The sequence below is a fragment of the Triticum urartu genome, chromosome 2A (genome assembly GCF_056163025.1).
Source record: "Triticum urartu cultivar PI428250 chromosome 2A, HENAU_Tu73, whole genome shotgun sequence".
Taxonomy (NCBI): Eukaryota; Viridiplantae; Streptophyta; class Magnoliopsida; order Poales; family Poaceae; genus Triticum; species Triticum urartu.
In genome coordinates, this window is record NC_141874.1 from 587,376,908 (window position 1) to 587,388,942 (window position 12,035).

The following is a 12,035-nucleotide window of genomic DNA, read 5'->3' on the forward strand; positions in this document are numbered from 1 at the left end:
TTTTGCCGAGGATGTTGTAGTTGATCCGTGCATGCTATGTTATTGTTCTTGCCATGTCTAGCTTGTATTTTGTGTATTCTTGATGGGTGTATGCTTAGATTGTCATGACTTGCTCTGCAGTGAGTGCATTGAGCTCGTAAACATGCCAACTTGATATCTGTTTCAGCATGCTCCAGTTTTCACTAAGTCTGAGAACTGATTATGTTTTTGCCATGTTCACATGCTTGCAAATGTATTTTCTGATCCCTTTTGTCTTAAGGTCACTAAGGGACTTTTGTTAAGATCTTTGAGCATCTCCATGCCGTGCTTTACTTTGCCATGTTCAGGTCCTGTAGCATATAGTTTTCATGCTCCAAAGTGTGCTATCTGATCTGAAATTCCAGACAGGTGTTAATTTCACTAAGTCTGAAATCTGTTTACCAAATGCATTTTTGCCATGCTTGTTTGAACCTGTTAATGGATGAATTGGCCGTAGCTCAGTGTTCCTCTTTTGTTAAGCATCATGAATGGATCCCTGCCATGTATTTTGATGCCATGTTTGGGTGCTGTAGCATATTCATCTTGTTGCATCTAGTTGGCTACTTGCTGTAAATCGCAGAACATGGTCATATTTGAATCGCTTGCCATTTCCAAACCGTAACTCCGATTCCGGCGTCCTTTATATCGTTTTCAAACGGTTTCACCTCACCTTTCCAGTGGCACACTTGGATTTCCAAGTTGAGGCCAGGTTCATGCATTCCTTGTCAAATCTTGCATATGCATCCCATATCGCATCCCGCATAGCATACCATCTTTGCATCTTTTTGTTTGAGCCTTGCACGTGGTTGATTGTGTTCTTGTTGCTTGTTTGTCTTGTTTGGGTAGAGCCGAGAGACGAGTTCGCTAACGAGGAGCCCGTTGAGTTTGCAGGCAAGATGATCATACCCTTGAAATCACTACTATATTTGCTTTGCTAGATGCTCGCTCTTTTGCTATGCATATGCTATGATGCCTACCACTTGCTTTCATGCCTCCAAAATTGCCATGTCAAATCTCTAACCCACCATGTCCTAGCATACCGTTGATTGGCTATGTTACCGCTTTGCTCAGCCTTGTTTAAAGCTTTTCCAGCAATGCCCAACCTTGGTTTTACCATTTGCCACCTAGCCTCTTTTTCCCTTGGGTTTCCGGAGCCCGAGGGTCATCTTATTTTAGCCCCCCCGGGCCAGTACTCCTCTGAGTGTTGGTCCAACCGAGCGATGTCCGGGGCTACCAGGGGAAACTTTGGGCTGGCCTACCCGACGTCTTGCTCATCCGGTGTGCCCTGAGAACGAGATATGTGCAGCTCCTATCGGGATTTGTCGGCACATCTGGGTGGTGTTGCTGGATTAGTTCTAACTTGTCGAAGTGTCTTGAAGAACCGGGATACCGAGTCTGATCAGAATGTCTCGGGAGGAGATCTATTCCTTCGTTGACCATGAGAGCTCGTCATGGGCTAAGTTGGGACTCCCCTACAAGGATTTGAACTTTTGAAAGCCGTGCCCGCGATTATGGGCAGATGGGAATTTGTTAATGTCCGGTTGTAGACAACTTGAACCTTAACTTAATTAAAATGAATCAACAGTGTGAGTTACCGTGATGGTCTCTTCTCGGCGGAGTCCGGGAAGTGAACACGGTGTTGGAGTAATGCTTGCCGCAGGTTGCCCTCTAGTTACTCGTTCGCGCTTTGCCTCCTCTTCTCGCTCTCTTTTGCGAACAGGATAGCCACCATATATGCTAGTCGCTTGCTGCAGCTCCACATAATTACCTTGCCTTTACCTATGAGCTGAAATAGTCTTGATCGCGAGGGTGCGAGATTGCTGAGTCCCTATGGCTCACAGATTACTTCCAAACCAGATGCAGGGCCTGATGATTCCGTTCCAGATGACGCGCTTGAGCTCAAGTGGGAGTTCGACAAGGACTCACGCCGATACTACGTGTCTTTCCCTGATGATCAGTAGTGGTGCCTAGTTGGGGCGATCGGGACCGTGTCGCATGTTGGGTTATCTTTTATTTTTGTGCCGTAGTCGGGCCATGAGTGTTTGAATGTTGTAATGCTATTTATGTACTTTGTTTGACGTGGTGAGTGTAAGCCAACTATGTATCTCCCCTTTTATTATCTATATTACATGGGATGTTGTGATGATTGCCTAACTTGCGACATTGCTTTCAATGCGATTATGCCTCTAAGTCGTGCCTCGACACGTGGGAGATATAGCCGCATCGAGGGCGTTACAAGTTGGTAATCAGAGCCTTCCCCGACCTTAGGAGCCCCCATTGCTTGATCGTTTTTAGCAGCCGTTGTTGAGTCTAGAAAAATATTTTGAGTCATTTAGAAATTATATATCAGAGAGTTTAGGAATTCTTTTTACTCCCCAGTCTCCTCATCCCTCTGGTAAGGCATCCTGACGTAGAGTTTTGACTCTTCTCTTCTCAAATTTCACTAAAAAAAATTTAGGATCACGCGGGTATCTTGGAATCGTTCCGATGGTTTTGTGACGAGAACATTGTTCTTGGTGACTCCTGTCTTTAGGGGTTGTGGCAGTGTCCCGGGGAGTTGAGCTCCGAGGTGTTGTCGTCACAATTTTATCGTTGCAGTTCTGGAATACCTGAGTTTAGTACGCCAACATCGAAAATCTCTTTTATGCAGTTCGTTGGTGAGATAACCTCGACGCCACCCAGTATTGGGGCGGGAGTTCGGGAGTATCGCCATAACTTGTATAACGGATGCTTTTCGAAGGTTGAGGTAGATGGTTTCTGAAGTTTTTTCTCGGTTATGTGTTGAAGGATGGATATAGCTGGATGTAGGATTTTCTAGATTTGGGTGAGATATTATGCTTCCCCTGTATCCCCAACACCTGATTGCATAACCGGAAAGGTTCGGGAGTTTCATAGGTGGGAATTCTTGTAGCTCTAGTTCTTCTTCCACGGATATTTGGTTTGAGATTGGGATTTCTTACCGAGTATTCGTTCTTGATCCGTACCTTGTTGATTTATTCCTCTACCTAAATTCTAAGTGGCTTCTCAATTTATGGATATGTGACCATTTCAAGTAGAATGCATCCGTTCTTATGTTCGGATGTGAAGACTTTATGTTGCAATTTCAACCCATTTGATTCAGCTTCATTTTATCTGTCAATGTGCTAACGGTTGTCACCCTCTTCAGGATGGCTCCTGCTAAGAGCACCAGTTAGAATCAGAATCAAGATCCGCCACCACCTCCACCTCCTCCGGAGGCATGGCAAGCTGTGATGGCCACAACCAATGCAAACACACAGTTGATCATGCAAATTCTTCAAGAGCGCAATCAAGCGAACCAAGGCAACCAAGGCAACAATCAGAATCACTTTGCTACACTCAACCAGTTCCTTGCTAACGGGCCAAAGACTTTTAGCAATTGTGTTGAGGCAACTGATGCTGACGATTGGCTCGTGGATCTGTGCAAGCATTTCGAGTGCAGTAACGTCAGGCCTGAGGACTTCGTCAAGTTCGCTTCCTTCCAACTCAAAGACCAAGCTGCAGAATGGTTCCAGCTGTACAAGGATTCAAGAGGAGGCCGTGTGATTACCTGGGATAAATTCCGTCAAGACTTCAAAGCTCATCATATTCCTCAGAGCGTGGTTGAGAGCAAGCGTGAGGAATTCCGCAACCTGAAGCAAGGCTCTTTGTCTGTCTATGACTACAACAAGTTGTTTTAGAAGCTCGCCCGCTTTGCTAAGCAGGACGTCCCTGACGAGAAGAGCATGATATACCAGTTCAGGGGTGGTCTCAGGGAAGAAATTCAGCTAGATCTTGTTCTCTTTGAGCCCTTGAGATACGATGAGTTCTACAACATGGCATTGAAGCAAGAGGCCGCTCAACTGAGGTGTGATGCTTCCAAGAAGCGAGTCAGAGATGCTACTCATTCTTCCTCTACTCAAGTGGCCAAGCAGCAGAAGTATTGACTTCCTCCTCCTCCGTTCCGTTAGCCGTATCAGAAGAGCAAAGGTGGCAGTGGATCTTCCCACCCACCCAACCCTGGCTTTCAGAACAAGACTTCGTCTCAAGCTCCAAGATCGAGTGCTCCGTATCACCGTCTGCTTTCAGAGGTCACGTGCAACAAGTGCCAACATAAGGGTCACTATGCCAACAAATGCTTCAATCAGAGGCGTCTTCCTCCTCCTCCTCCTGTGAGATCGGCAAGTACAGCTATGGTCAAGCATAACACCAAGTCCGCCAAGGTTAACTTGCTGAATGCAGCTCACGCAGAGGACTCGCCAGATGTGATTATGGGTAACCTTCCTGTTAATGACATTCCCGCAAGAGTTCTTTTTGACACTGGTGCATCTTTATCATTTTTATCGAAGCCTTTTGCATCCATGCATGATGTGCATACTATTGATTTGCCTAAGCCGATAGCGGTTTCTTCTCCGGGTTTGTTCATGAACACTAAAATGTTGGCTCCGGATGTTACTATCACATTGGGAGATTACAAGTTTCTTTCTTCTCCAATGGTTCTTGGTAACTCGGATAATGATCTTATTCTCGGGATGGATTGGCTTTCTAAGCACAAGGCGCATCTTGATTGTGCTGCCAGGCGGATTCAATTGACTCATTCGTCTGAGGATGTAATTGTCTTTGCTGCTCGTGATGATACCATCCGTCTGTTTTCTCTCAATGAGAAGGGTGAACTGGATGCCATCTCGCAAATCCCAGTCGTTTGCGAATATCAAGACGTCTTTCCAGAAGAGCTTCCAGGAATGCCTCCGCACCGGCCAGTTGAATTCGTCATTGATCTTGAGCCCGGCACGGAACCTGTGTGCAAGCATCCTTACAAGCTCGGACCTGAAGAGTTGAAGGAGCTGAAGAAGCAACTCGATGCTCAAGAGAGAATGGATCTCATCTGACCTAGTTCTTCTCCATGGGGTTGTGGTGTTCTTTTTGTGAAGAAGAAGGATGGAACGGATCGACTTTGTGTTGACTACCGTCCATTGAACAAGAAGACCATCAAGAACAAATACCCACTTCCCAACATCAATGAGCTGTTCGAACAACTCAAAGGTGCCCAAGTATTCTCCAAGCTTGATCTCCTGTATGGGTTATCATCAGATTCGAATCCGTGAGCAAGATATTCCCAAGACGGCTTTCAGGACAAGCTTTGGTTCATATGAATACACTGTCATGTCTTTTGGCCTCGTCAACGCTCCTCCGACTTTCTCTCGCATGATGAACTTCATCTTCAACGCCTACACCAATGACTTCATTTTGGTCTATCTCAACGACATTCTGGTCTTTTCGAAGAACAAGGAAGATCATGCCAAGCACTTGCGTTTGGTACTCGATAAGCTCAGGGAACACAAGTTCTACGCCAAGTTCTCCAAGTGCGAATTTTGGCTCGATGAGGTTCTTTATCTTGGTCATATCATCTCTACCAGGGGCATTGCGGTGAATCCTGAGAAGGTGTCTGCAATTGTGAATTGGGAACCACCTCAGAACGTGAAGAAACTCCGTAGCTTCCTCGGTCTCGCAAGCTACTGTCGAAGATTCGTTGAAAACTTTTCTAAGACCGCGAAGCCTCTCTCAAATCTTCTCCAGAAGCACATCAAGTACGTTTGGTCTCCGGAGTGTGACATTGCTTTCAACACTTTGAAAGAGAAATTGGTCACTGCTCCAGTTCTGACTCCTCCTGATGAATCCAAGCCGTACGAGGTCTTTTGTGATGCCTCTCTCCAAGGTCTTGGCGCAGTGTTGATGCAAGAGAAGAAAGTTGTGGCTTATACCTCTCGCCAGTTGAAGCCCAACGAGAAGAACTACCCCACTCATGACCTCGAGTTGGCGGCAGTTGTGCATGCTCTTTTGACTTGGAGACATCTCTTATTGGGAAGAAAAGTGGACATTTTCACTGATCACAAGAGTCTCATGTACATCTTCACTCAGCCTAATCTCAACCTCAGGCAAACTCGATGGGTCGAAATGATTCAAGAGTATAATCCGAGTATCGAGTATACTCCAGGCAAGGCCAATGTTATTGCTGATGCATTGAGCAGAAAGGCTTATTGCAACAGTCTGATTCTCAAGCCTTATCAACCCGAGCTTTGTGAAGCTTTCTGCAAACTTAATTTGCAAGTTGTTCCTCAAGGTTTCCTCGCAAACCTTCAAGTCTCTCCTACCTTAGAAGACCAGATTCGCCAAGCTCAGCTTCTGGATGCTATGGTGAAGAAGGTGAAAATTGGGATTGCCAAGAGTCAACCCAAGTACAAGTGCTACCGCCTTGATGACAAGGATACTCTCTTATTCGAGGATCATATTGTTGTACCCAAAGGTGACCTTCGTAAAGTGATCATGAACGAGGCTCACAATTCTCTCCTCTCCATCCACCCTGGGAGCACAAAGATGTATCAGGACCTCAAGCAGGCTTATTGGTGGACTCGAATGAAGCGCGAGATTGCTCAGTTCGTGAATGAGTGTGATGTCTGCAGAAGAGTGAAGGCAGAACATCAAAGGCCAGCTGGTCTCCTCCAACCTCTTGTCATTCCAGAATGGAAGTTTGACCACATTGAGATGGACTTCGTGACTGGGTTTCCAAAGTCCAAACGTGGCAATGATGCTATATTCGTTGTCATCGACAAACTCACTAAAGTGGCTCACTTTCTGCCTATCAAAGAGTCAATCACTGTAGCTCAATTGGCGGAGCTGTATACCTCTCGAATTGTCTCTCTGCACGGTATTCCTCAAGTGATCTCTTCAGACCGTGGCAGCATCTTTACCTCCAAGTTTTGGAATTCTTTTCAGAAGGCCATGGGCACCAACATCCGCTTCAGCACAGCTTTCCATCCTCAAACTAGCGGTCAAGTCGAGCGTGTCAACCAGATTCTTGAAGATATGCTCAGGGCTTGTATGATCTCCTTCGGCATGAAGTGGGAGGATTGTCTTCCATATGCTGAATTCTCCTACAACAACAGTTTTCAAGCTAGTTCGGGCAAGGCCCCATTTGAAATTCTGTATGGCAGGAAGTGCCGTACCCCTCTCAACTGGTCCGAAACCGGTGAACGTCAGCTTTTGGGTAATGACTTAATCACAGAGGCAGAGAAAATGTGCAAAGTCATTCGAGATAACCTCAAAGCAGTCCAATCCCGCCAGAAGAGCTACTATGATAGTAAGCACCGTGATTTGGCTTTCGAGATCGGAGATCATGTTTACCTCCGCGTCTCTCCAATGAAAGGTACTCGTCGCTTCGGTATCAAAGGGAAGCTTGCCCCCAGATACGTGGGACCTTTCAAGGTCATCAGCAAGAGAGGCGATCTCGCCTATCAACTCGAGCTTCCTTCAAACTTTGCAAATGTGCATGACGTGTTCCATGTCTCTCAGCTTCAAAAGTGCTTCAAGACTCCTGACCACACCGTCAACTTCGAGGACATCGAGCTCCAAGAAGATCTCTCTTATCGTGAGCACCCCGTTGCTATTCTTGAAGAGACTGAACGCAAGACTCGCAACAAGTCAATCAAATTCCTCAAAGTCAAGTGGTCATACCATTCCGATCGTGAAGCTACCTGCGAACGCGAGGATCACCTCCGTTCTGAGTACCCGGCGTTCTTTCAGTCCTAGATCTCGGGACGAGATCCTCTCGTAGTGGTGGAGTGTAGTAACACCCCGGATATGATTTACCCAATATGTAGTCCAACTCTTGCCGTTTCTGGCGTTAAGTTATTTTATTTTCTCGGGTTCGGGTTTTTATCTCCGTGTTTTGTTGTTGTTGTCATGCATCTCATATCATGTCATCATGTGCATTGCATTTGCATACGTGTTCATCTCATGCATTCGAGCATTTTCCCCGTTGTCCGTTTTGCATTCCGGCGCTCCGTTCTCCTCCGGTGGTCATTTCTACCTTTCTGTTGTGTGTGGGGATTAAACATTTCTGGATTGGACCGAGACTTGCCAAGCGGCCTTGGTTTACTACTGGTAGACCGCCTGTCAAGTTTCGTACCATTTGGACTTCGTTTGATGCTCCAACGGTTAACCGAGGGACCGAGAAGGCCTCGTGTGTGTTGCAGCCCAACACCCCTCCAAGTTGGCCCAAAACCCTCTCCATCATCTAGAGCGTTCGATCACGATCGCGTGGCCGAAAACCGCATCTCATTTGGACTCTCCTAGCTCCCTCTATGCCTATATAAAGACACCCCCGAATTTCTCCTTCTCCTTCCTCCTGAAACCCTAGGTTCACTTCGTCCGCCGCCGCCAGACAAAAATCGCCGGGCCGGAGATTGTCCGACCCGTGCTGCCGCCGCCACGTGGCAATCCGCCACTCGCCGCCACCTTCTCTCACTGCGCCGGCCCGGGAGGCCCAGGCGAGGCCCCCGCGGCCCGGATTCGCCGCGCCGCCCCGCGCATCGCCCCGCCGCCGCCTTCTCCAGCTCCGGGCACCGAGCCGCCTCGCCTCCGCGCCGGCCGCAGCCCTTGTCGCCGGCCGGAGCAAGCCGGCGCCGCCCGCTCCTCCTACGGCGGCCGGGCCTGCCTCGCCGGCCACTGCCATCGCCATCGCCGCCCCGGGCGTCTTCCCCTCCTCCAGCGTGCCTCCTTCCAACTCCGGCGAGCTCCAAGTCCCCCCGGCGATCCTTGAAGTCCGTGCATGAACAGTAACTCCGGCGAGATCCGGATCTGGATCTGAGATCCACCTCGGTTGACTTTTGCCCCGAAACCCTAATTATTTTGCTATGTTCATCGCATCGTAACTTTGCATCCGTAGCTTCATTTTGGGCATATAGCATATCAAAATGTTCGTCTCAGAGAGCACATCATTTCATCTCATTGCATCATTTTCATTTGAGTTCATCTTGATTCCAGAAATGCTGTTGGAAGAGTGCTATTTGAGATAATTGTCAGATCTGCTGCTCCAATTAGATATTTGTCATTTTTGCCATGATTATTGTGTGCATGATATGCCCCTGAGCTCTACATGAGTTTTGTTATATGTTTTGCCATCTATCCAGAGGTGCAATCCATGTATTTATGTAATGTGTGTGGTGACTAGCACAAGCTTGCAAAGAGGAGCATTCGTTAATGCTGATTTCAGGTACTTAGCATTTCCACTAAGTCCTTGATCTGTTTATCTCAATATGCCATATGTTCTTGTTGTTTCCTACTGATCCATGCCTCTTTTGAGGATGATCAGTAAGGATGTTTTGTTAATCTTGTAGTGCTCTTTCCATCCATGTCTTTGTTTGCAATTATGGAGCACCCTAGCTTGAGTCAATCGAACTCTACTTTTGTCATTTAGTGAATCTGGGCAGATTATCTACTTGTTAGCAATTTTGCCGAGGATGTTGTAGTTGATCCGTACATGCTATGTTATTGTTCTTGCCATGTATAGCTTGTATTTTGTGTATTCTTGATGGGTGTATGCTTAGATTATCATGACTTGCTCTATAGTGAGTGCATCGAGCTCGTAAACATGCCTACTTGATATCTGTTTCAGCATGCTCCAGTTTTCACTAAGTCTGAGAACTGATTATGTTTTTGCCATGTTCACATGCTTGCAAATATATTTTATGATCCCTTTTGGCTTAAGGTCACTAAGAGACTTTTGTTAAGCTCTTTGAGTAGCTCCATGCCATACTTTACTTTGCCATGTTCAGGTCCTGTAGCATATAGTTTTCATGCTCCAAAGTGTGCTATCTGATCTGAAATTCCAGACAAGTGTTAATTTCACTAAGTCTGAAATCTGTTTACCAAATGCATTTTTGCCATGCTTGTTTGAACCTGTTAATGGATGAATTGGCCGTAGCTCAGTGTTCCTCTTTTGTTAAGCATCATGAATGGATCCCTGCCATGTATTTTGATGCCATGTTTGGGTGTTGTAGCATATTCATCTTGTTGCATCTAGTTGGCTACTTGCTGTAAATCGCAGAACGTGGTCATATTTGAATCGCTTGCCATTTCCAAACCGTAACTCCGATTCTGGCGTCCTTTATATCGTTTTCAAGCGGTTTCACCTCACCTTTCCAGTGGCACACTTGGATTTCCAAGTTGATGCCAGGTTCATGCATTCCTTGTCAAATCTTGCATATGCATCCCATATCGCATCCCGCATAGCATACCATCTTTGCATCTTTTTGTTTGAGCCTTGTACGTGGTTGATTGTGTTATTGTTGCTTGTTTGTCTTGTTTGGGTAGAGCCGGGAGACGAGTTCGCTAACGAGGAGCCCGTTGAGTTTGCTTTCGAGGATCCAGTCAACTCTCACAACTTTGCAGGCAAGATGATCATACCCTCGAAATCACTACTATCTTTGCTTCGCTAGATGCTCGCTCTTTTGCTATGCCTATGCTACGATGCCTACCACTTGATTTCATGCCTTCCAAATTGCCATGTCAAACCTCTAACCACCATGTCCTAGCAAACCGTTGATTGGCTATGTTACCGCTTTGCTCAGCCCCTCCTATAGCGTTGCTAGTTGCAGGTGAAGATGGGAGACCGTTCCTTGTTGGAACATTATTTACTTTTTGGGATATCACTATATTGCCTTGTTATCTTAATGCATCTATATACTTGGTAAAGGGTGGAAGGCTCGGCCTCTCGCCTAGTGTTTTGTTCCACTCTTGCCGCCCTAGTTTCCGTCATATCGGTGTTATGTTCCCGGATTTTGCGTTCCTTACGCGGTTGGGTTATAATGGGAATCCCTTGATAGTTCGCCTTGTTTAAGGCTTTTCCAGCAATGCCCAACCTTGGTTTTACCATTTTCCACCTAGCCTCTTTTTCCCTTGGGTTTCCGGAGCCCGAGGGTCATCTTATTTTAGTCCCCCCGGGCCAGTGCTCCTCTGAGTGTTGGTCCAACCGAGCGATGTCCGGGGCTATCAGGGGCAACTCTGGGCTGGCCTACCCGATGTCTTGCTCATCCGGTGTGCCCTGAGAACGAGATATGTGCAGCTCCTATTTGGATTTGTCGGCACATCTGGGTGGTGTTGCTGGATTAGTTCTAACTTGTCGAAGTGTCTTGAAGAACCGGGATACCGAGTCTGATCGGAATGTCTCGGGAGGAGGTCTATTCCTTCGTTGACCGTGAGAGCTTGTCATGGGCTAAGTTGGGACTCCCTTGCAGGGATTTGAACTTTCAAAAGCCGTGCCCGCGGTTATGGGCAGATGGGAATTTGTTAATGTCCGGTTGTAGACAACTTGAACCTTAACTTAATTAAAATGAATCAACAGTGTGAGTTACCGTGATGGTCTCTTCTCGGTGGAGTCCGGGAAGTGAACACGGTGTTGGAGTAATGCTTACCGCAGGTTGCCCTCTAGTTACTCGTTCGCGCTTTGCCTCCTCTTCTCGCTCTTTTTTGCGAACAGGATAGCCACCATATATGCTAGTCGCTTGCTGCAGCTCCACATAATTACCTTGCCTTTACCTATGAGCTGAAATAGTCTTGATCGCGAGGGTGCGAGATTGCTGAGTCCCTGTGGCTCACATATTACTTCCAAACCAGATGCAGGGCCTGATGATTCCGTTCCAGATGACGCGCTTGAGCTCAAGTGGGAGTTCGACTAGGACTCACGTCGATACTACGTGTCTTTCCCTGATGATCAGTAGTGGTGCCTAGTTGGGGCGATTGGGACCGTGTCGCATGTTGGGTTATCTTTTATTTTGGCGCCGTAGTCGGGCCATGAGTGTTTGAATGTTGTAATGCTATTTATGTGCTTTGTTTGACGTGGCGAGTGTAAGCCAACTATGTATCTCCCCTTTTATTATCTATATTACATGGGATGTTGTGATGATTGCCTAACTTGCGACATTGCTTTCAATGCGGTTATGCCTCTAAGTCGTGCCTCGACACGTGGGAGATATAGCCGCATCGAGGGCGTCACAGCTACCTCCGGATGAGGAGTTGGAGGAGGAGTAGGACGCAGAGCAGGAGGAGGAGAATTACGAGGAGGATGCAGGGGATGCGAATATGCAGGCAAAGCAGCAGAAAATCCTTGATTTCATCTAGGCGGAGGCGGAGGCCAACCGCCGTATCCTCCAGGCGGAGCAAGAAGCGGTGAGATGCTTGCC